Genomic DNA, 25,000 nt, shown 5'->3' on the forward strand with positions numbered 1-25,000 from the left:
AACCAGCTCCTTAGCGACACAAATACTTACGAAAAACTGACGAAAAATCCCCTCCAGAACGTTCCCACAGAATTTTTTCGGAAAGTAAGATTAATTGGCCAAGACAAAAAGAGTATTGAACTATTAGAGAAATTTAAAGTAATTAATCCTAAATTACCCTACTTGTATGGCCTTCCCAAAAACTCACAAAGACAAATCTTCCATTCAGACCCATCGTTTCATGCGCTGGAGCTTTCAATTACAAAATTTCTAAATGGTTAGCTGGCTTCCTTTCTCCTTTTTTAGTCACTTTTTTTCCCAGTCACATTAAACATTTGGAAGATTTTTGTCACAAATTCAGAGAAGCACACTATAAACCACTTCAACAACATAAAAACTTTTAACAGCCTCGACGTAGACTCCCTATTCACAAAAGTACCAGTACAGGACGTTCTTCAGTTTTTAAGGGAAAAATTATCCCCTTATTCAGATAATTTCCCATTGGCGCTTGGGAAAATAATAAAGTTAGTTGAATTATGTGCATCTAATAACGTATTTTCATTCGGGGAATCATTCTACAAGCAAAAATTCGGGTTTAGTATGGGTAGTTAGTAAGTCCTGTTTTAGCCAATCTGTACATGTAATACTTTGAAACTACAGTAATAAATGCAATAAAACCCAAAAACATGCTGTGGATGAGATACGTGGATGACATCCTAACATTTTGGGATATAAGTGGGGTATTTTAATGAATTCCTCTCAAAATTAAACGCATTAGTGCCCAGCATCCAATTTAAAGTTGAATGGGAAACAGACAACAAAAATGCCTTTTCTTGATGTTTTAATAATCAGAGACACGACGGAATACAAATTTACCATATACAGAAAACCAACGTTCTCACTTTCATATATTCAGTACTTTAGCTATCACGACATTACTATCAAGATAGGTGTAGCTAGCAACCTATTCTTAAGAGCCTTACGAATTTGTTCCCCAGATTTCCTGGAAAAAGAATTCGAACAATATTCACAAGCAACTTTCATCTTTAAAGTATCCTGACCATATAATGAGAAAGCAATTCAAAAAGCAAACGTAATTTTCTACCGACCCCCTAAAGACAAGACCAGAGACACACCCAACAATAAAATAAAAATTCCTCACCTGGAGACGATTAAGAGAATAACCCACACCCTTGGGAAATCCAAACCCTTTTGCATTTACCTACCCAAAATACCTTAGCCAAATCCCTGATTAATGTCCAACAAAGACATCTCCCAAAGACTCTGGGGTCTATGAGATCCCTTGCCAGGACTGTGACCAATCTTACATCGGATTTACAGGTAAATCACTTCCCAGAGATTAATACAACACAAACGGTCAGTTAGGTATGGACAACAGAACTCGGCTATTTTCAACCACATAAATGAACATAACCATAGAATAAACTGGAATTTTTCACGTGTAATTTATAGCAGGCCAACTGCCGGTACAAGAGTCAAATGATGGAATCGGCCTTAATAAAAGAGAAGCAGGTAATGAACATCTCAAAAGGCGGGTGGATCTCAGATGTCGTCGACGCAGTTTTCATTCAACCAACGCTTAAGAAGATTAAAGGAAGATTATCAGCGGGGGTGACCTAAATTGGCTTACTTGTGGACGGATCTCTTGGTATAAATACCACCTTTTCTGTAAACTTTTCTCATTCATATACCTGAAGAGAGAGACAGCAGTCTCTGAAAATATAGTACTTTTCTCTCTACATTTTGGTGTTTTTATGGGCTCCTTTTATTAGATATATATATATATATATATATATATATATATATATATATTATATATATATATATATATATATATATATATATATATATATAATATATATATATATATATATAGTATATATATCGCTTTCGATATGCATAAATTAACTTTGATCTCTCTCTCTCTCTCTCTCTCTCTCTCTCTCTCTCTCTCCTCGTTTAATTCTCCATTTCCATTCTATGACCTTCGTAATGAGGTTCGATTGGATGACTCTCCTCAATTTGCATATTCATAAACCATCATCTTAATCATCTTCTCTAAAGAAAACCGAATAAGATGGAATGTGAAGATATGAATTTGTGAAATGGTTAGCGCAAAACGATAAAAGATTCCAGTTACTCAGAGGTTGTTTTGACCGCGTGCAGAGAACAGAAGAAGACGATTTTGTTGGGGAAACTACATCTGATAAGATTGACTGAGCGATTCACTGACTTTGAATTATCTGGCGTTGCAATCATTTATTTATAGCTTAATTAATTTGATTGGTTTCATTAGCTCTATTGTTCTGTAGATCATACACTGTCTGCCTTCCAAAGTAACAGAGATAGTTGAAAAAATCGAACAAATATGGTATAATAGCAAATCATGAATGAGTAGACTACTTATGTACATACATATTGATCTTTTGACTGGACAGGGAATTTGGGGAAACAATTTCAAAATGGATGTTTTGAGGATATATAAATAGATTTGTGTAATTAGGTTAAAGAAATGGGAGCTGGGATTACAGACACTGGTTTTCTAATAGGAACACAGTTCTCTAGGCACATTACCTGATTTGTCAGTGAGTGGACTTTGACGTTCGTTGTAGTGTGGGTTTGATGGCCTAAAAAGCTGGTATCTTCTCACTGCCAACACAGGAAGCAAGTAGGTGAGCGATTAAATTGCTGATCGCATCAGGCCGTTGGACAGGAGAGTGTGGTTGTGGTGGTGAGAGTGGGATTCATCTGGAGTGTGAGTCTGTGTTAGGAAAGGCTCGTAGGCTTCAAGTGTAAGACTTGGCACTTGGGCTGGGTGAGTCTTTCTCAACTCAAGGGTGGACAACAGAGGTCCAAGTGATAGCTACAGGTGTAGGACTATTGTGGGAAGATTCAAATGCCCAGGTAGTGCTGGGAAGAGAACAATATTTCGACAGAAACGGGTGTCACACTGCACAACAATGGAAAGGGGGTTTGCTGAGGAGCGACAGAGGTTGAGAGTGAAAAGGGTTATGGTCAGGTTAATGTTTAAAGGCCTGTGACAGGGTCGAAGGCTCGGCTGCTGGAGGGAGTGTTGAAAAGTTATCGTGCCCCTAAGAGTTTTGCACAATGGTGATAGGAGAAGTTGTGGAGCTTTAAGATTTATCACAAGATTTTGCGTGAGTTGTTGCGACCAAAGCCAGGTGGCATTTGCAGGTGACCAGCGATGTCTGGGGTGTGAGATGCGCTAATAATCTCTGGAGGTCCTTAAATGAGATTGTACGGAATTGGACAGGAAATTAGACAAAAGACTTAAGGGACAGAGATCCCTGGGAATTCGTCTGAAGGACGATAATCCGAGAATCCCAAATGGGATTCATTTGGGGTAGCATTCTTTAGAGCTATTGTATTCAAATCGTCTCAAAAATATTTTTAATCTTCGAAGGTACATTAAGTAGGACGAAACTACGCTGAACTTATTTTGATACTAATCTGATTTATGATGTCGTTAAGAGTTGAAAAGCGAAGCGTGTGATCTATTTCACAGCAAGACAAGAAGAGACTTGTTTTCCCTGGCACTCCTATCTTAAATATAGTTTAGGGCAAAACACACAGAGTTTTTACATTCTTACTTCACACGCTCTTTTAATTTTGTGTAAATTGAAATGAGGGCGAAAATGTAAGTCATGAAGTGACGCATGCTACAATATATATAAATGCATGAGCTTTAGTACAAAGAAAAGCTATTCACTGACGTTAAACTAGTGTTGAAGTATTTATAGTCTCTACTGGGAATAAAGGGCGAATTATCTGATCGCGGTATAACAATAAAGATTTTCGGAGGTGTTTCGTCTCTTATGCCACTGCACAGTTGAAAATGAAAAAAACTTTTAATTCATCATGACATCTTAAAAAAAACAGAGCAGCAGCTTGTTGAAATTTGCTCTTCAAAAGGTGGTGACGAAACATTCTGGTCTGCACCATTGCCTTAAATCACACAAATTGAAAATCCCTCGAGTTAAAAGGATGGCTCTCTGAAGGAATTTGCTTTTATAAATTAAAATCCAAAGGTACAGACTCAGGATTTTAGCGAGAAATAAACTACGAGTTTATGGACTCTGATTTGAGAACGGTACTATCAATTATAGAATATCTAATAAAACTACTCTGAGGGAAATCTTTTTTTTTGATTAAACTTTTATGCATATTATGTATTTACATATTGAAAAATGTCACGGTCATTAGGTAAAATATTTCGTATTTGATTTTAACACCAATAATACAGTATATCTGATCTTGATTTCCCGACTATTGCAATTCTGCTATAACTGAATCACATGTTTCTGCAGACACCAATTTTAGAGATGTTAGATGGACATAAAACACGTGCTTTATTCCATGAATTTCCAAGTGTATTTCTATTCGATTAATCTTTTAAAGAAATATTTCTTTTAACATGTCTGATAATATGACGGGAGACTTACAGAGGAAATGACCGGTGACATTCCCTTTTTCCCATATGGCGTTGTGGATAAGCAAGAGGTTTCTGGAGTAAATAAGAATGGGAAAACTCTTATGGAAATGTAATTTAAAAAGGCCTAAAGCATCAATCCCATGTTCCGGATTTCTTACCTGAGAAGACTGAAACCGGGAAAGAAAATAGGTCTCAAGCATTTTCTTCAGTCTGGACCATGTGCCTCTCAATGGCTAACGCCCTATTTCGATAGATGTACTGCAAACAAAATATGAAAAGTCGACAAGAGTAGCTTTAAAAAGCCAGTTACGAAAGATATGACAAACTCTAGCACATATTTTGCATGGCACTTGGCTCAATCATTGTTAGTATTCATAATTATTTCAATACTTTATGTTCTTGGTAATATGATATAGCAGAGGAAAATAGTTTTTTCTTTGAAATAAACGAAAAGCACAGCTTATGGCATTGAAACAAGCTATTGTTAAATCTGTTTATAGTACTTGAAAATGTTCGTTTGAAATCAGAAATTTATTATGGAAATATTTCAAATATACTAATTCAATGAGTATTTAACTATCGATTTTCATGTACTTTATCTACCTTTTGTAAACAAGATGAATAAACTTTATTCATCTTGTTTTCCATAGTTTGGAGAAATGAAATAATAAAAAGCACTTAAGAAAATCCATCCGAGAGCTAAGTGATTGAATTTTAGGATTTCCCGAGTCTTCAGAAGAGAATATCCAGGTCATAGACAGACGATAAGGAACCTGATGAAATTTCGGAGAGATATTACATCTCAGGGTAAGAGGGTAAGGGTCGCTTCGTGTATTCCCTCTTCTCTCTTTCGCTTCTCTCATTCTCCATTCGTCCTTTCCCCCACTCTCTGTATTTAGTTATTATTGTTTTTCAGAATAGAAAGAATACGCATTTATGAACGCGATTGATATCTTTATTATCATTCCTGTTACACGAGTCCTTAGGACATAGAAAATGAGAAATCTATTTGTAAAATTCAATTAAACTCTCGACCTTTAGAGAATCTACTCTTGCTCTCTTCAGAGAGAATGGAATGAATAAAAAATCACTTTTCAGTTACTCTGTATGTGAATGTTGTGTGGAAAACTTTATATTATTTGAAATATTAAATCATTGGAAAAGAGAACAAAACAGAGCATGATAATGTTCAAACGGGACATTGTGTGTCAGTGTAAACTATTATGTACGAATTGGATACAAGTCTCTGGGGTCATTGTCTGAAAAAACATTGTTCCAGCATGTCAAAGTCCCGGGGACAGATTGAAACCTCACAATATATTTCAAATCACTGAGACAGTTTGAATTGTTGGAATTTTGTTTCATGGTTGATGTCTCCGCCTCTAAAACAAGTTGTGTTTATTTAGATACATGAACACAGCACCATGATTTCGTTGATAGTGGAGAGGTTTACAAAGTTGTTTTTCTGTAAGCGGCATAACAGGTTTCAGGGATTCACAGATCATATAAAATTTAATTTATTTTATCAACTTATCCTGCCATCTAGGATGACGAACAATGCTGTTTCTGATGAAAAATGAAGACATCAGGTAAGGGCAGTACTGCTTCTCATTAGAACAGTGGTATTAGACTGCTCCTAGTTAATGGGATCTGGTTTTGAAATTTATGTTTTTAGATAAAACACTTTCATTATATGATACTGACCCACGTTGTTGATTAAAATTTGCCTCGTTTATTCTTGTTCCTTGTCGACAGGTAGACATGACCAAACATTTGTAGCATTCAAGCATATCCTGGCATTAGTTTGATTACATTATACCGATGTCAGAAACTAGTTTCAATATTGTTGAATGAGCAGTCAAAGGAAAGTTAGATATTTATGTGTGTTCTCCTTATTCGTAGTTCTAACTACGACTTAATAAAAAGTAAGTGATGATTATACCATTAGTGTTTCTATACAGCTTGTAACTTTGAGATGCCAAGAAGGCCTCCGTCTTTCAAAGTTATTTTAACACTTCAGCCACACAAGAAGATGCGATCCTCATCATTATCTAGTGGGTTAACTGAGTTACCTCATAGGTTTTTCTAGTGTGTTGACTTAATTTCCGGCTAAGAACCTCAGAAATAAATAATACTTGGTCAATGGACTGGAAATTAGTACATATTTACATAGCTAAATGACTATTATCATTATTTGATATTGGAAAAAATTAGGATTGGAAATCTAATATTTTCTTAAAATAATATATATTTTTTCACTTTTAGAACAATAGATGAACATCAAATAACTGCGAAGATTATTATAAGAAAACATCCACCTAAGTCTAAAAGGAGTTTTAATATTTCCAAAAATCTGGCAATCACTTCCTCTATTCGATGAATCTGATGAACTGTCGTTTTTAGTTGATACGTGCCAGTCTCTTAATGTGTATCTGTTCCTTGAACAAAGTTGGCATCTTCTTCGCATATCCAGGTTGATGATGGACCCAATGTGGTTTTGTATGAATTTTTATTATTATTTGAAATTTTTTTACTCCCGTTCAGTTTATTTTCATATCATACAATCTAAGCATTACGCGTAGCCACTTCTAGAAGCTTCATAAACAAACTATAGGTACTGCTTTACCTTAGTCATCATGTCACCAAAATCTTCATCTTTAATTTTATTATCTTGTTTAATTATGAGGTTTCTTGTCTTGCACAACGAGTTTTGTTTCTATATAAAAGTGCAAATAGGAAATTAACTAATTTATAATCTTTTGTAATCTTAAGCCTGCATGAGCTAGCCAAGCTAGTGACTGAAACCAGCCATGGATGTCTTTTTTCCTTTTCAGCAGAGATCTTGAGTACTTTTGAAATCCATCTTATCTCTCAACCCATCGGTAAGCGTTAATTATTTATTGTTTTCTAAGTGTTTCCTATTTAGGGAACCGATTGACTGATGCAATCCCTCGACCAGGTTGGGAATGTAGTTCTACAAAAGCAGTGTTACTCGGGCCACAAAGTTCACTTCTCTTTTGTTTGACATGTATCTGTAAGTTAGAAAATTACGCTGTAAGTGAGTCACCACATGAATCTTCATTCCTTAACTTCCATAATTCCATTTCCTCTCCTGTACGTTGCAAACCTATCATAAACAGTGAATTTCCCACGAAGGTTGAAGTTTCCGATTCACGAGAAAGTGTTTATGTTTACATCCATAATTGTCAGGAATATGCCGTGTATTTGCCCAATAGGAGTTGACCTTGTAAGAACATCAGCAAAGCTAATATGTGAACAAACGAGTTAAAATTTCCTCCAGGATAATGTTACAATGAGGGAGATTTTAAAGACTGTCTACTCAAATGTTTGGTTGTTTTAAACCAATGATCCAAAACTTTATTTGGGCTATACCCAATTTAATCAATAAATCACCCCTAAAATCCAGATGTCCCCTATGGTGATGTATATTTCTTATTTTACTTGAAGTGAACTTCTATTCACGGGGAGGAAGCCTAAAAGGCCACTAACTTGGCTTAAATAAACTTCCAAAGAACATGGCCTCCATGGAAGGGAAAAAATACAAAAACCAAAGGGCAGTTAACGTTCTCAGATAGAAATTACTAAGACGTTGTTAAAGAAGTGTAGGGGCACAAAAGACCAGCTCCTGATAGACAAAATGGGAATGAGGAAAAGTAGGAGAAGGAAAACCAACCTAAGCATGGCATGGATAGACTATAAGAAAGCCTTCGACATAAAACCACAAACATGGGTAATAGAATGCCTGAAAATATATGGGGCAGAGGAAAACACCAACAGCGCAATGCGCAAATGGAATACAATACTTACAAGCTCTGGAATAAGACTAGCAGAGGTTAATATCAGGAGAGGGATCTTCCAGGGCGACTCACTGTCCCCACTACCCTTTGTCGTAGTAGCCATGATTCAATGACAAAGTACTGCAGAAGATGGATGCTGGGTACCAACTCAAGAAAAGAGACAACAGAATTAACCATCTCATGTTCATGGACAACATCAAGCTGTATGGTGAGAGCATCAAGGAAATAGATACCGTAATACAGACTGTAAGGACTGTATCTGGGGACATGAGGATGGAATTTGGAATAGAAAAATGTGCCTTAGTCAACATACAAAAGGGCAAAGTAACAAGGACTGAAGGGATAAAGCTACCAGATGCGAGCAACTTCAAACACAGATGAGACGGGATACAAATACCTGGGAATAATGGAAGGAGGGGATATAAAACACCAAGAGATGATGGACACGATCAGGAAAGAATATATGCAGAGACTCAAGGCGATACTCAAGTCAAAACTCTACGCTGGAAATATCATAAAAGCCATAAACAAATGGACAGTGCCAGCAATCAGATACAGCGCAGAAATAGTGGAATGGACGAAGGCAGAACTCTGCAACATAGACCAGAAAAGTAGGAAACATATGACAATACACAAAGCACTACACCCAAGAGCAAATACGGACAGACTATACATAACACGAAAGGAAGGAGAGAGAGGACTACTAAGTATAGAGGACTGCGTCAACATCGAGAACAGAGCACTGGGGCAATATCTGAAAACCAGTGAAGACGAGTGGCTCAAGAGTGCATGGGAAGAAGGACTGATAAAAGTAGACGAAGACCCAGGAATATGCAGAGACAGGAGAATGACAAACAGAACAGAGGAATGGCATAACAAACCAATGCACGGACAATACATGAGACAGACTAAATAACTAGCCAGCGATGACAGCTGGCAATGGCTACAAAGGGGAGAGCGAAAGAAGGAAACTGAAGTAATGATAACAGCGGCACAAGTTCAGGCCCTAAGAACCAGATATGTTCAAAGAACGATAGATGGAAATAACAACTCTCCCATATGTAGGAAGTGCAATATGAAAAATGAAACCACAAACCCCATACCAAGTGAATGTCCGGCACTTGCACAGAACCAATACAAAAAGAGCCATGATTCAGTGGCAAAAGCCCTCCACTGGAGCCTGTGCAAGAAACATCAGCTACCTTGCAGTAATAAGTGGAACGAGCACCAACCTGAAGGATAGATAGAAAACGATCAGGCAAAGATCCTCTGGGATTATGGTATCAGAACAGATAGGGTGATACGTGCAAATAGACCAGACGTGACGTTGATCGACAAAATCAAGAAGAAAGTACCACTCATTGATGTCGCAGTACCATGGGACACTAGAGTTGAAGAGAAAGAGAGGGGAAAAAATGGATAAGTATCAAGAACTGAAAATAGAAATAAGAATGATATGGGATATGCCAGTGGAAATTGTACCCATAATCATAGGAACACTAGGCACGATCCCAAGATCCCTGAAAAGGAATCGAGAAAAACTAGAGGCTGAAGTAGATCCAGGACGGCGCACCTAGTAAGAAAGTGATGGACTCCTAAGGAGGCAGGATGCAACCCAGAACCCCACACTATAGATACCACCCAGTCGAATTGGAGATGTGATAGAGCAAAAAAAAATAAATAAAATAATAATAATAATAATAATAAAAGAGAGAGGAGAGGCGAGAGAGAGAGAGAGAGAGAGAGAGAGAGAGAGAGAGAGAGAGAGAGAGGCTCATCTCAAGATATCAGTCTTAGATGCTTGTGCTTCATGCCTACTGCAGAGAGATTTTATATTAGGCCCTATTTTGTCAGCTTCAGTCTCAAATCACCCTGTTCAGCAGTATCCAGTCGATTTCTTTGCTTCAGTAGCAAATCATTTACGGCACATAGGCCTTTCGCAAAACTGGGAGAATTCAGTTATTTAGTTTCTGTCTCATCTCAAAGCCAGCTATTGCTGCTTTTATATTATTCTAATAAAGTTTTTACTGACTCCTCAGCTTGTTCTGAGAGTTCTTCTTGGTGCTGCATCAGCTTCTGATAATTCTTCTAACACTGGCTGCATCACCCTTGTTGGAAAATAAATAAGTTTTAAATTTAAAAAATCTTTCTTTCATAACAGAGGACAATATTTTCACATGATCCAGTCGGCTCACATTTTTTTTAGCCAATAAAAACTGGTCATAACTCTAGTCATAAATAAATTTTACTTTTTCCTTGAAGCTGTTTATTCAACATATTCAGTTTTTTCAAAGAAATCTCCGAAATAACTCACAAATGCTTTACCTTCAACGGTTAGCAGGAGCTTCATTTTTTAGCTGATTTCAATGTATCATCAAGAACGGGAGAAATATTATTCGATGATAAATTCTCTCTATGAATAACAGTGCAGAAGAAGTATCTCTGGAGTCTCATTTTTTTCAATTTTGAGCAGCCATTTTTCTTGCCCATCATCAAAGGAGCACCATCTGCTGCCCAAGATGTTATTTACCGTTTGCAACGAAGATTTGCACGAGATCTGTCATAATCATCAAGAATCATTGTTGAGCTCATTATCTATTATTTAAGATAACATGATATCGGCAGTCATCTACCGCTTCATCTTGAATGGCCTGATCAAATTAAAAGCTCCACTGAACGTGCATAAAATTGAAATGACGAAGGTAATGACTAGATCTATCCTTTAAAAACCTGACGTAATGTAGTCAGTGGCTGTAGCCTGAATAGCCGTGTGCAAAGACATAAATGGTTACATATTTACTGCACTGCAACAACCAAATAGGGCCAATGATGTTATCCCATAGATATGCAACAACACACGATGGGAAGAGCAACATTCATGTAAATACTGAGATTTTTCAGCCAGCAAACATGGAAGAAATTAATTCTTATGGAATAAAAAAATAATAATAACTCTATTTCCATGGTAATAGAAGTAGTCCTAAACTTGCTGTCTTCGTAGGCAGACTGTCTCTCAATCTAAAGAAAACTTTCGTTTTTGTTTTAACAAATAGCCACATATATACAAGTGTAAGAGAAGGACTTATTTCAAAGTATTTTCAGGTATAATGTAGTAGGATGCAGCATCTTAACATATTCTAGATCAGACTCGTGTTGATGGTCTCTGTTATAATAATATTCCTCAAGACATTTCTGCATACACTGATGAACTATTGCTAGATCTCCTGGGTACTTCATGACAGTTGAGGACATTTAGACCTTTGACCTCTAAGTATGACCTTGTCTTTGACCTGAACTGCACACTGCTTTATTAGGAAAGCCTTTATTTCAAACAACTCACAGGCCATTACCAACGGTAAATTCATTTTGACCAGTGACCTCCACTGAAGATCGAACGATTCATTCCTTCAGGATTCTAATCGAAGACTTGCAGATCAATACAGCCACATTTCCTGATATTTTCGTCAGAGTTCTGCTAAAGAACAGAGAACAAACAGTAATGGGCAGAAAATTCTAATCAAAAGCATAACCTTGTTAGAAGGTAATAAATATATAAAGAACAAACAAGCTATTCATTTTGTTTCGGTGGAAAAAGAATTTCGTAAAATGCCCCTTTTCCTATACTGTTCACTATGTTCTGTATTGGGTATCAAGCAATTCCTGGAAATTTTCCTTAAATTCCTTATAGAAAGGCTTCCGGTTATGTAGAATTAAATATATTCTAGGCTTAATTTATTTTTTTCTGAGAATTTAAAGTAGGCAATATCTCTCTCTATGAAGAAAGAAAAGGGCTCTCACCTTTTCCATTACCACAATAGACGTTTTCTTCACAAAATAGTACATTTTACGTCTTTGTTCCATTTCGGCCAAAAACATTAGCATTTTTCTTTTCACAACTTGAAAGGAAAACTTAAGCTGTCCATTATCTTGTCCTCTTTTTACAAGAAAACAAAAACCGAATCCTGGAATAAATGGAATCCTGCAGGGGACACGATCTTAAAGGATTATTGTTGCTTAAACCTGCAGAAGGATTATTTAAGTCGTTAATGTTCATTAAGAGGTAATTTTAGAGCAGTACAGTTAAGTGCAGTAGTTTACTGCTACAGCTTCACAATTAGGAATTACAGTGGGTAAGAAAGCGGAAATTAATTTTATGTTTCAATAATCAACGTTATTTTCAAATGCATTGCGATCATATAGGTTATGCTGTTTATTGTATCTAGGCAGCATTTTCCGTTTTAAACGGATGACTCCAGAAGATTTATAGATGCTAATCCGCTATTTACGTCAAACAAAGGAGCATTGACCATTTGTATACGATTATACAAATCTCAAAATGCGTGTCCCATTTATAATATCTCTCTCTCTCTCTCTCTCTCTCTCTCTCTCTCTCTCTCTCTCTCTCTCTTTTGAGGAATTCTACGATGAAAAGTTAAAGACCGGATAGACACCATGTTCGTAATAACCCCGGGGGGGGGGGGGGGGGGGGGGTGGGGGGGGGGGGGGGGGGGGGATGGGGGGGGGGGGGGGGGGGGGGGGGGGGGGGGATTAAAATTTATTTCTTCTACCACCATTTTGTAACTTTTTTTAGGGAGTGACAGAAGATGGGAAGCGTTTTCTTGATCCCTAAAATCTTTCTCTCACAAAGGCGTTTAGTGTCAGTTCCTTTTCGTTCTCCAGTCTCCCCTATTTTTCGTCGTGAATTAACTGTGTTCCCTGTCTCGTTTATTCACGAAATGGCACAGAGACTGTGATAGAGAAACCAGTTGCTCTGAAACAGCTGTTTAATGAGTCACGTGAATCTTGTGCATTAACCATGTGAGAGAGAGAGAGAGAGAGAGAGAGAGAGAGAGAGAGAGAGAGAGAGAGAGAGAGAGAGAGAGAGAGATGGGGAGGGGGCGGCTAAGGAAATGCCAGGAATGCAACAAATACTTGATATACGAGAATTAATTTGATTCTGTATAAGAAAATGACGGCTATTTAAGTATATATAAAAATATTAGAAAAGAATTCTAGCCTGGAAATTAGTCTAGGATAAACAAAAGCATAATCTGTTATTTTCATGAGATACAGTATACAAACGTTTTGGCCCAAAGATCATGCAGGTGGTATTAAGAATAAAAGGATAAGGTATAAGAGTAAATATATATTATGAAACAAATGGGAAGAATAAGACTAAAAATTAAAAGCCTTTAGGATAATCTGAAGGCGTTTCTCTATGGGTCAGAAAACAAAATAGTAAACAGTGGCTTAGCCGAATATAGGTGTTGAGAAAAATCTGTCATAGTTGGTGAGTCTGAAATGCCTAGAAAGCTTGAGAAAGGATCAAGTCCAATGCAAAAGTATTCTCAGATTAGCTTTATTGAGAATACAAGATTCAGATAAAGAATATACATAAACAAACTTTGTAAAGAGAAACTGGGTACGAAAATAATTTGTCAGATGATATATATTAGTTGACAAATATAGCAAAAAAGAAGCGGTTGGAGGGGAATGTGATAAAGGAATAGTTCTAAATGATGCTTTTATGTATTCAAGACTGGTGAGAAAAGTAAAAAATAACTTATAACTTGATATGAAGAATTTGCTTAGAATGTTGAAATTGGTTGTGGACGGAAGCAGTGTCTGTAAGGGATCTCTGTAAAAAGGATTGTTCAGAAGGAGTGAGGGAGCTAGTCATTGAACGCGTATATAAGAGAAAAAGTGATCGACGTGGATATGAATGAAAGACCTATTAAAGTATATGGTGTGGGTCTGAATGCAAACGTACGACAGTTGATAGGACTGGCAATAAAAGAACAGTTTAAAATAAGAAGAGGAAGTGTTAAAAAGCGTTTATCAAAAGAAGAATTCCATGAGCTTGAAAAGAGAGAGAGAAATCTGCATTTGGTATATAGGGACCTCAAGAAAGATGATGATATAATATTAATAAAGATGCAGTGTAGGGGGAAGTCAGTTGCATAGTACTATTAGAAACATCTTTTTGTGTGTTTAAGATTAAAGTATAGTTCACGTGAGAGCATGTAGACAGGAGAGTGACCGGTTTTATATGAAAGTTGGCTGTACACTAGGGCCCATTATATCTCTATGGCTGTGTGGTATTAGACAGAAATGAGAATAAGGTTGAGGAGTTCCTGATATTTGCGGATGATTATTTGGTAAAATGTTTAGAAAGAAACTTCAGAGAAATATGAGAAAATATTAATTAAGTTATTTATGAGATAAGTGTGTGTAATGTGAAAATTAGAAAACCTTATTCATTAGGGTCATTACAATAAATTGATGAAGATGGAGTGGTGAACATTAAACATGCATAGCAATGGCTTAAATGATGCATTGCCATACACGACTATGTATAAGGGGAAACGGGCAAATGGAGGACGAGAGGAAGGGGAACACCACAAGAGGCGATGAAAGGAATGACTATAACAAACAATCTCTTGATGTGTTCAACCATTAATTTAATTGAAGTGAGATTCCTGCCAGAGCTACGATGATATTTCTTTTCTGGAAGTTGTATCCCACTACAAGTCTCTTTGTTATTTGATAGACTATATTCATTAATGCCTTTTGAATAAATGTTCACAAACGATCACTTGCATATCCTTTATGGAATGCCCGATATATAAGAGAGATAATTGTAAAAAAAAGCTTTTTTACACATATATGGATTTTTCTGGTTATGTCAAATGTAATATTTTCTGATTTTCTTTTACAGAAAACATAAAAAGATATTTTATCCTTTTAAAGATTACTCATTTCCCCATCCTTTCTGACATCCCCTTTGCTGGACAATAAGTGAACATAAACACAAATATTGCCATCCAGACTATAAGGTCATTTGTACGTTAAATCTTGTAAATATTATATCTCAGTCTAATCAACATCATAAGAAGGTGGAATATCAAAACTCATTTGACAGTCAATGAAAGAGTAAACATTATTCATCTATAAAAGAAGTTTAAACTATTCATTTAGCAGAGATACCAAAACATAAAAAAATTTAGCACATGGCATACGCAAAATGAGATTAAACTTTAGTGCAAGGTTCGTATGCGCATGATAGTCGTTTCTTCTCGTTTCCTTTACATAGTTTATTCAATGAAGTCGTTTACCGAGTTGCGCAGCGGTAAATATCAAAGCAAAAAGCTTCTTCTAACAACAACAGAAAGACGTCCATCTAAGGTCTTCCAACATCAAAGGAACCAAGCGGTAAATCATAAGATTCCTCTCAAGTACAATATCCTTCAGTGGTCATGGACAGACAGGCAGATGTTAAATGCCCAAGTACAAAAGGGTTTCTTGGAAGACAGCTATATACTATATGGTGGAATGTAGGAACAACAGATGACGAGATGCAGTTTGATACCGTTTTCAGGCTGCGTTTACACCAACAGAGTTGAGTCGAGTCAAGTCTAGACGAGTCAAAATGATTCATGACTCTTCTTGAATCGCCACATTAATTCAAATGGGAGAGTTCACAAGAAGCGAGTCGAGTCGAGGCGAGTCAAGGCGATCCAGAGTCAGTGACTCGGGAGACCCATTTTTTATCACTCACGGGGAGTCCGCTGAGAGATATGCTATATACACACCGAGATAATTAGTTCATTTATTTGCTTTGCTGTGTTTACAACCAAAAATAAAGAATGTATTACTATCGTCACATCCAGAAATATAAGCTTATTTATCTTATATGTATTCATAGCTGCAAGAAGTACTGGATATCTATCTATTTTTTTATTTTCTTCCCAACTAAGAATAAAACATGTCTATTTATTTTTTTTTATTTAGCACTGCATGAAACACTAGATCTACCTACTTACAAACTATATTTTCAATAATCCACTTCTTTCTTGCCTTAGGAAGATGGCCATTCTTTCCTCATCTGAAAGAGCACGTCGGTAACTAGTGTTTCGCTTTCTTATGCAGGTGCAGTTAACTGCTCCAATAACATTTTCAATTATTCAGTTGTTATTCTGAAGAGGTCATAACATTTCTCTGGATTGTTTACCAAGTTTGGGAATAGATGTCCGAAGCTTCCAAACGCTGACCTTTTAGCATTGAATAATCTCAGTCAGTGGGAACGGTGCCAATTCAAAATCACTCGATTTATGTGACTCGTTCTTACTGGGCACGACCATCGCCATCTTCAATTCAAGATGGCGTTGACACGACTCGACTCGCTTGATTTAAACGCAGCCCTAGGCACTCGGTTTGATTGGCTACCTAAGTTAAGGTCAATTACCACTAAACCTTAACAATGTAGTATTTAAGCCCTAACCGTTAATCACGAACTGGAGACGACTATATAAGAATTACGTATGCGTTTTTACAGAGAAAATGAATGTGAATCATTTCAATAATATAACTTTGCAGGTAATACAACAATCGCTTCTTGCCCTATCATTGTACAATTTTCAACTTTTTTCCCCGTATATGGTGGACCTAGTGGAAATGAAGCCTGGAACGTCGACAACGATAAACTGATCGCTATGTCAGATCAGAGAACGTCCGGCCGTCATGAAAGCAGACTGGTCTTGCTATAGTTAATACGACTGTCATATCAAATATCTTTGTCAAAATAGAAAGGAAAACAGAGACGATTTTTTTCGTTAGATCTGAATAATCTTGACAGGGGCACCAATTCCCGTGGGTCACATCGACTCGCTCTCCGGATCGCAGCAAGAATTTAATCCTAATCCTGATGGGCTAAAGTTGGCTCAGGGGAGGATGTCAAAATGAGCTTCTAGAAGTTTGTTTAAGCTAATTCTAAGCCTTGATGAGATAACTACTCCCATTACTCCCCGGTAGGTTATAAGACGAAGACAAGTGTTGTGAGGAGGGAATGGAGAGCACGAGGGAAAATAGAATAGCTAAAGGGAGTAAATCTATAAAGTGGCAATTAGAACATAGAATAGGGTGGTGCTTGGAGGTTATAAAATCTGCCTTATACATTACGCATCAAAGAAAAATTTCACATTTTTCTATGTAACACGCTTTTATCAAGCTCACGTTGTCCTTGCATTATTTACATTATGCAAAGCTAAGGGTTAGTTGACAAAATGTGCATTTAATAATCTAATAAATCCTTGTAGGGTAATGACTGATGGAAGCATTGTCTAGCCGTGAAATATAAAATTTTATTATTTTTTCTATTTGCTTTTTACTGCTCTTTATGATATGATCTATCACGATCTTTCCGTGAGTACGAAAGCCGTGATGCATTATGTGCTTAAAAAGAGATACATAGAAACTTCGATAATCAATACAGAAGCAACAAAAGCTATGGATGATAAAATTTCATCATAAAGGCAAATAGTACAATTATCGGATAGAAATTCAGTGAGCGTGATGAATTCTACCTCTCATTTTTCTGTAAAAGAGAACTATTGAAATGGTTAGCCATAATCGTGCGTCTGCAACCACTATTGGTGCCAACAGCCCAGGACACCACCTGGCGTTGGCTGAAAGATCCGTGGCCGGTGGCTGAGAATTTCATAGTCCGTGGTTGAGGGTTTTATACAGCATTATACGCTCTACAGAGAACTTAACCGCACAAAAGAAACTTCGGGGCATTTTTGTATTACTATTTGTTATTCTGAGATATGAAACTAATCAAGATGAGTAATTTCTTTGATGTCATTTTATTAAACCATCTAGATATCATTCTTTCTCTTCCTATTTCTCTCTCTACTTCAGCCTGCCTGTGTGTGCGTATGTATGTATATTGATAAAATACAGACTATTGAATATTACTTTTGGAAGATTATTGCCAATAGACAGCCAGCCTATTTTTCCTCTAGCCTAGATAACTTGACCTATAACGCCCCCTTTGCTTTTAATGCAAGACCTGCCATTATTGCTTTCTTATGTATTCGCCAGTCAAAATTAAATAATATCTCTTGAGGCCAAATTACCATACACGTCTAAAGCTACATGTTATGAACTCTGCTCTCAGTTGCTGTGTTGGAGAAAGGTTGATTAGGGTTTTATGTGACGAACCTGAAGTCAAAGGGAAAATGTACAGCACTGTCAAGATCAACTTTTATCTCGCTTAGTTTGTTTCATATGAATAAGGTTCATCTTAGGAATAATAATAATAATAATAATAATAATACAATATACTGTCCCCAGTGCCACAGGAACACTATTCATTCAAACGATCTACTGTATATCCAGTTGTGAAACAACGATACACCTGTTGAAAACAACGTTTGGATTTCAAAATTTCAGAGAGGAAATACAGACACAGTTGTTCGAACTTTAGGCGTGGATATTTATTACTAATAATTTCGAATGATTTACACACTATTATTCTCATCGCAACAGTTTTGGTTTCCTATTTCCCTTTTCCTGAGTAGCATTTGCTGTTCCTGATGCTGCCTCACACGCTAATGGTCGGTTACAAGTAGAACAATATTGATACCTTTGGGCATTCTTCTATAATTCATATTTGAAATCAGGTCCCTGTTCTTTAATTAGATTTCGTTGAGGTTTTCATACAAAAGGACCTCTTAAAATCAATTTTATAGGTGAAGGAGAAAACCAAAAAAATTAAATGAAGTACTTTTATCGAAACATTATCTAAAGAACAAAAGTTTGTAACCTGCGAGAGACTTGATAAATAAAAAACCTTGTATCTGTTTTTTGGAAGAATTTTCGTCATATCTTGCAGATATAGTGTCACAATTACTAATAAATCATGAACCCATTTACATAAGTCTAGATAAGATGTTACCTATCTTTTTAGTTTGGTAAGAATGTTTTTTGTGAATTCTCAGATTCGCGGAATAAACGTTAAACAAGCTAAGAGTTGAATACTGTACATAACTGTTTCCAACACTTCCTGTTGCCAGCCGGGCGTTCCAACAGAGACCACTTTCCTAATTAGAGAGATCGCATATGATCCGTTTGTGGCCGAGAAATGAAAATGCAACGGTGTTGCCGAGGAAGGACCCTCGTTGCATATTGTATTGCTTCGTCTAAACCCCGTTATTGCTTCAATTCAACTTCAAGTTTAATGGCAATGCACTTATAACAATAATGCTGATATTACATTACCAAATACGGACTCCAATACGTAATTATTACTTAAGAAAATTAAATGAAAGCAATTGGTGACATGCATAAATTATGTCACGAATTAGATTAAAAAAAAAAAGAATAAAACATTTATCAAGAAGCAAGGAAGGAACCGACCAAATCATGAGGAGAAAAAATAAGAATTTTGACGTCAATGTTTCTATGTTTGTTATGGAATCGTTTGGATTAAGGAGAAATGGTTGAAGGTGCATCAACACAGACACCATAGAGAAAATAAAAGGGTAAGTCAGTCATTCTCTCTCTCTCTTTATACACACACACACACACACACACACACACACACAAATATATATATATATATATATATATATATATATATATATATATATATATATATATGTATATATATATATATATATATATATATATTATATATATATATATATATACACATATATATAAATATATACACACATATATGTGTGCGTGTGCGCGTGTGTGTGTGTGCGTGTGTGTGTCTGTGTCTGTGTATAAACATGGAGAGAGAGAGAGAGAGAGAGAGAGAGAGAGAGAGAGAGAGAGAGAGAGAATGACTGACTTAGCCTTTTATTTTCTCTATGGTGTCTGTGTTCATGCACCGTCAACCATTTCTCCTTAATCCAAACGATTCCGTAACAAACAGAAACATTGACGTCAAAAATCTTATTTTTTCTCCTCGTGATTTTATGCGGTTTTTCCTTTGTTCTTTTTGCAAAATGTCTTATCCTTTTTTTTCATATAATTCTTGACATAATTTATGCATGTCACCAATTGCTTTCATTTAATTTTCTTCAGTAATAATTACGTATAGGAATCTGTATTTGGTAATGTAATATCAGCATTATTGTTATAAGTGCATTGCCAATAAACTCGAAGTAAAATTGAAACAATAACGGGCTTTCAGACGAAGCAATACAATATGCAACGAGGGTCCTTCCTCGGCAACACCGTTGCATTTTCATTTCTCGGCCGCACACGGATAATATGCGATCTCTCTAATTGGGGAAACTAGTCTCTGTTCGACAGCCCGGCTGGCAACAGAAGGGGCACACAAGGCTATGAACAGAAAACGTAAAGAGAACCTTATATAGAAATACTTAATTACTTTCAAGGATTGAATATAAACTTAAATTTGTCCATTAATGATTTACAATTTCTATAAGGTCTATCAGAAGATTGTATTACAGGAGCGCTCTCTGTCTGAGGCCACTCGTGAGATTAATGCTACCATATATGTACAATAGCAACAGCAAATGTGCCACCAAATTGGAAACAAGAACAATTAATCTTAGGGGGATGTATAAAGCGATGATCTAGAACTTAAGATCAACAACACTGATTAACACTATGTGATGAGCACAGTAAATGAGCCTATGCTCTCACTGGAATACTTGTGATTCACCCAAGATTGTCACTGGCAGAATACATTAGGTGGCACTTTTGAACTATTAGAGAAGGCACACAATGTAGCAGTCTGCACGAATCCTGAAAAAAAGTTAGAATAAAAACACAAGGCCAATGACAAGTTTGAAATAAGGAAATGAGCAAAATTATGCGAATTACTTGATTCAAAAATTATTAAATACTAAGTTACTGCAATGCGTACTGTGGAGTTGGTAGCGTTAATGGTTATCACTTGTCTCACAAGAATTTCACAATTAGTTTAAAGCTCACACAGGTCTCTTAATGAGACGGGAATTTTAAGGAATGGGAATATGAGAAAACAGTTGAAATAGGGAAACGAGTGATAGGAATAGGAGGTCAACAAATTCCAGTTTCAGTTACCTAAATCCCTGGACAAGACGGACGTAGTCAGAGACAGGAAGTCGACAGATGGACGTGGGTCACTTGTTGGACTCCACCAAAAGGGTTGACAGATAGACGCTTCTCTTCAGTCAGCATCCAAAGGAGTTCGGGCTGCAGGAAGAGCAGGTTCAGGAAGAGAGTAGTCGGGGTCAGTGTTAAGACAGAGGTCGGAGATAGCGGAGAGCCGAGTCGAAGGGCATGACACTGCTTTCAGACAGAATAGTACTGCGTTACAAGATACGGTGGAGTGCCGGGCATACTACTGCAGGTGCTGGATTGGGCAAAGTGGAAAGTGGCAGGCCAGGTCAGGCCATATTTATACTGATTCAAGCTGGCTTGATTCTCCTCAGGTGATTTCAACTCCACTGTCCGTCCTCATTAATTAACTGGAAGAGGTCATTGAACGCCGACAGAGAGGTGCAGAAAATGAAGTATAATGGAGGGTATCGTGGGTCGAGAGGATTAGGGCAACTATCGGTCATGCAGGTGTGTGTAGGGGCGGAAGGTTCTAATAATTATAGCGAGGTCAAAATGGTCAAGTAGAATTGCAAAAGGGTCTGGTCCGTGAGACGAGTGAACTCTCACGGCTTCGAGGCCAACTAGTTGCTAATGGCTTCTATCAAATTAGATCGGGGACCAGAATACAAAAAAACTACAATGGAAAAGGTGGCTCTATCACGGCCAACTAGAGAGGAGGCCTTCTCACTGAATTATGACATAGAAAAGATGGGTCTATGGTATGGCCGCTCCCTAGCTGAGACCTTGACCGCGCTTATCACTATTTGTTTCTAATCAGGTAGAGAGAATCTCAGCTTACTCTCACTTTCTTTTCAACATTTACTTTTTTTAAGTTAAAGCTTGAAGTTATCAAAATCTAGGATAAACAGAATAGGTAAATAATGCAGGTTTCTATATAAAAATATAATTTTATTCGTTACAAAAAGGTAAAAAAAAAAAAAACATAACTCTAGCATTTTTACAGAATATAATAAACAATTTCACATGTATCTGGTATAAATGGCTAATAGAATCTACATATAATAACAGTAAGATTAAGCATGAACAAATAATAACAATAACTTAAATGTGAAGAAAAAACATAAATGCAGAGCATTTACATAATATAATAACAATTTCATATGTATCTGGTAGAAATGGCCTGTAGATTTTACGTATAATATCAATAAGATTAAGCATGAACAAATGATAAGTTAAATATGAAGATATAAACATCAATGGGGAAAAATGAGATCTGGTCATTAGTTAAAGTTTGCAGTTTTCGTGTTTTACCTGCACTTTTACCACAAGCCAATGAATCATTTTCTTTCCGATAAAAATTGTTCAGGAGTGAATTTGTAGAAGCCCAGACAAGCATTTTTTCGATTTTTTCCATGTTATGACCTGCATCACAGACATCAATTGGAAATCGGGTTTCATTGTCAGTAATAGTTTTCATAATGAGTGCCAATGCCATATTTCGTTGATTCTTTGCTCTTAAGAAAGTCTTCATTTTAAAATTTTACTAATAATTATGTAACTATGCATGATCATATTTTCTGTAATTTCACTTGGGTGCAAAAGGGAACCTCTGCTGACACCATTAATATAACTGTGAGTAAGGGGAAATTCTTCATCGTTTGAATGGGTAAGTTCTTTGCAAGATGAACATTTTATTTTCTTGTCAACAGAGTAACAACAATAAGTAGCTAAATATATTATGACTGGAATAACTTCTTTTCATTCGTCAAAATCTTTCTTGCCCAATATTCAAATGAAAATCATCAAGATTAACATGCTCAGTGTGAGGCATTCCCTCCCACTTAATTTCCTCAAATTCGGTTAAATTTACATACTTGTCATTCATAGGTAAAGTTTTTCTAAGAATTGACATCATTCTGAGTTTTTTCTCTGATTCAAAAACTTGGCGTACTGATATATTATAATTTCTATCTGAGAGCTGACGGTATTTACTAAACCTTTCTTCTAGATTATCTGTTTGAAATTTACCTGTAAGAATGTAATCCATTTTCAATTCAGAAATACAGTAATCAGTAAGTTCTATAATTGCAAGCGTTATATGTTTCAAAGCTGTAAATGTCTCTCGTGTTAAATTATCTTTAATTCCCTTGTTGTCAGACCAAACTTGTAACCATAGATGAAAATAGTGAGAAATTCACATTTTATATCACAAGCATCATTGGTGAGAGGTGTTGAATATTGATTGTTAAGCCGTTTTCCTTTAAACTTGGATTTTACATTCATTATGGTCCACCATATGTGAACTACCTTAATGTAATCTGCTACTTCAGATGAAAATGGCTTGAAGTTTTTCGTTCCGAAAGTTAACAGAGCTTCAATTACATACTCATTGAAAATCTTCAATACTAGATTGACATTTTGTCTTTCGAGACTTGATGGCCGCAATGCCTTTTGCGTCAATTTGTATGAATGAGTTAAGAGACTTTCTTTCCAACGAGCGAAGTTTTTGCAAAGTATTTAAAGGAGCATAACTCATTTCAATTTCGTTTTCAAAGTACTTGCCACTATAAGAAAACTTAGGAAATCTCATCGTTTTTTCTTGATCTTTTTGGCCTACCCAATTATTCCTGATGCATTTTAATAATTGAACTGAATCACATAAAAAAAAGGGGTCGGGTTTTTTGGAAAGGATGTTCATATACTATGGATAACTTTGGAGGGTTGACAAAATATGACATTGCTTTCCCATTGACGGCATTATTGTCTGTTATAAGGCAAAGTATAGTGAATCCGATCTTTTCTAATCCCATTATAACCTTCTTAATTATGGAGTACAACGTCTCTGCTTTCATGGATTTCGTGGGAATGATATGAACAACATCTTTAAAAGGTGACTTAATACTATTTACCATGAAAAAGAATGCGCTGTTTGCCGCTTCACAACTGTCAAATGCTGACCCTACAATGTTACCACCTTTGTAATCGAAATAAGCTTTTAAATGAATTTCATCTAACAATAGGTTCACTGTTTTGTCTTCATCTGAAAGGGACTTAAACTTTTGTTTGATATTTGCAAGGAAGTTTTCATCATGCTGCTCAAGGGAAGGACTGAAATCTTTAGAAATAAAAACTCTTTTGACTGTTGAGAAGCTTGGGAAGATTACATAACCACTATCTCTCAGAAGTCTGTAACCTTGAGGGGAACAATTGTACAAAAGTGATGAAAAAATTTTGATTTCTGACGAATATTCTAGTTTTTTAAGAGTCATCAGACGTATCTGTTCACATATGAACTTAAGTGCTGAGAAATATTTAAAGTCTTCATCAAGAACGGCTGTCAACAAACAAATGACTAGTTGCAGAATAAGAATGGTACTGTAAGAGTCTTTCGAAAATTGTTGTATATCCGTATTTCTAAGGTTATTCAATATAATTTCTAGCTCATTTATGCCACCAACATTAGAAGGAATTTTATAGTTTCCCAGTTTCTTAATTTCAGCGTCGTGAACAAATACGCAGATTGAACAATCATCATATATGAACAAAGACACGGGTACATGACTTCATGGGGACTCCAAAATCCTACAAACGAGCAAATATTTCTCTTTTCTTATGATTGTCCAAAAAGAGGTGTCAATGAAGTTCAATTTGCTATCCTTAAGATTACAAAATTTAAATCCTTAAGATTACAAAAAAATTTACTCTCCTTATATATATATATATCGTGAGTTGCAATACTATCTACCATTGCAGCTTGTAAAGCTTTTTCCTCCAGCCTTGCTCTCCTGCATTCTGGAGATTCTCTTACGTTAGAGGCAGATGATAAATAAGCTGGACAATTAGGCAATAGTGACGGAACAGC

Source organism: Macrobrachium nipponense, chromosome 36 (assembly GCF_015104395.2).
Source record: "Macrobrachium nipponense isolate FS-2020 chromosome 36, ASM1510439v2, whole genome shotgun sequence".
NCBI lineage: Eukaryota > Metazoa > Arthropoda > Malacostraca > Decapoda > Palaemonidae > Macrobrachium > Macrobrachium nipponense.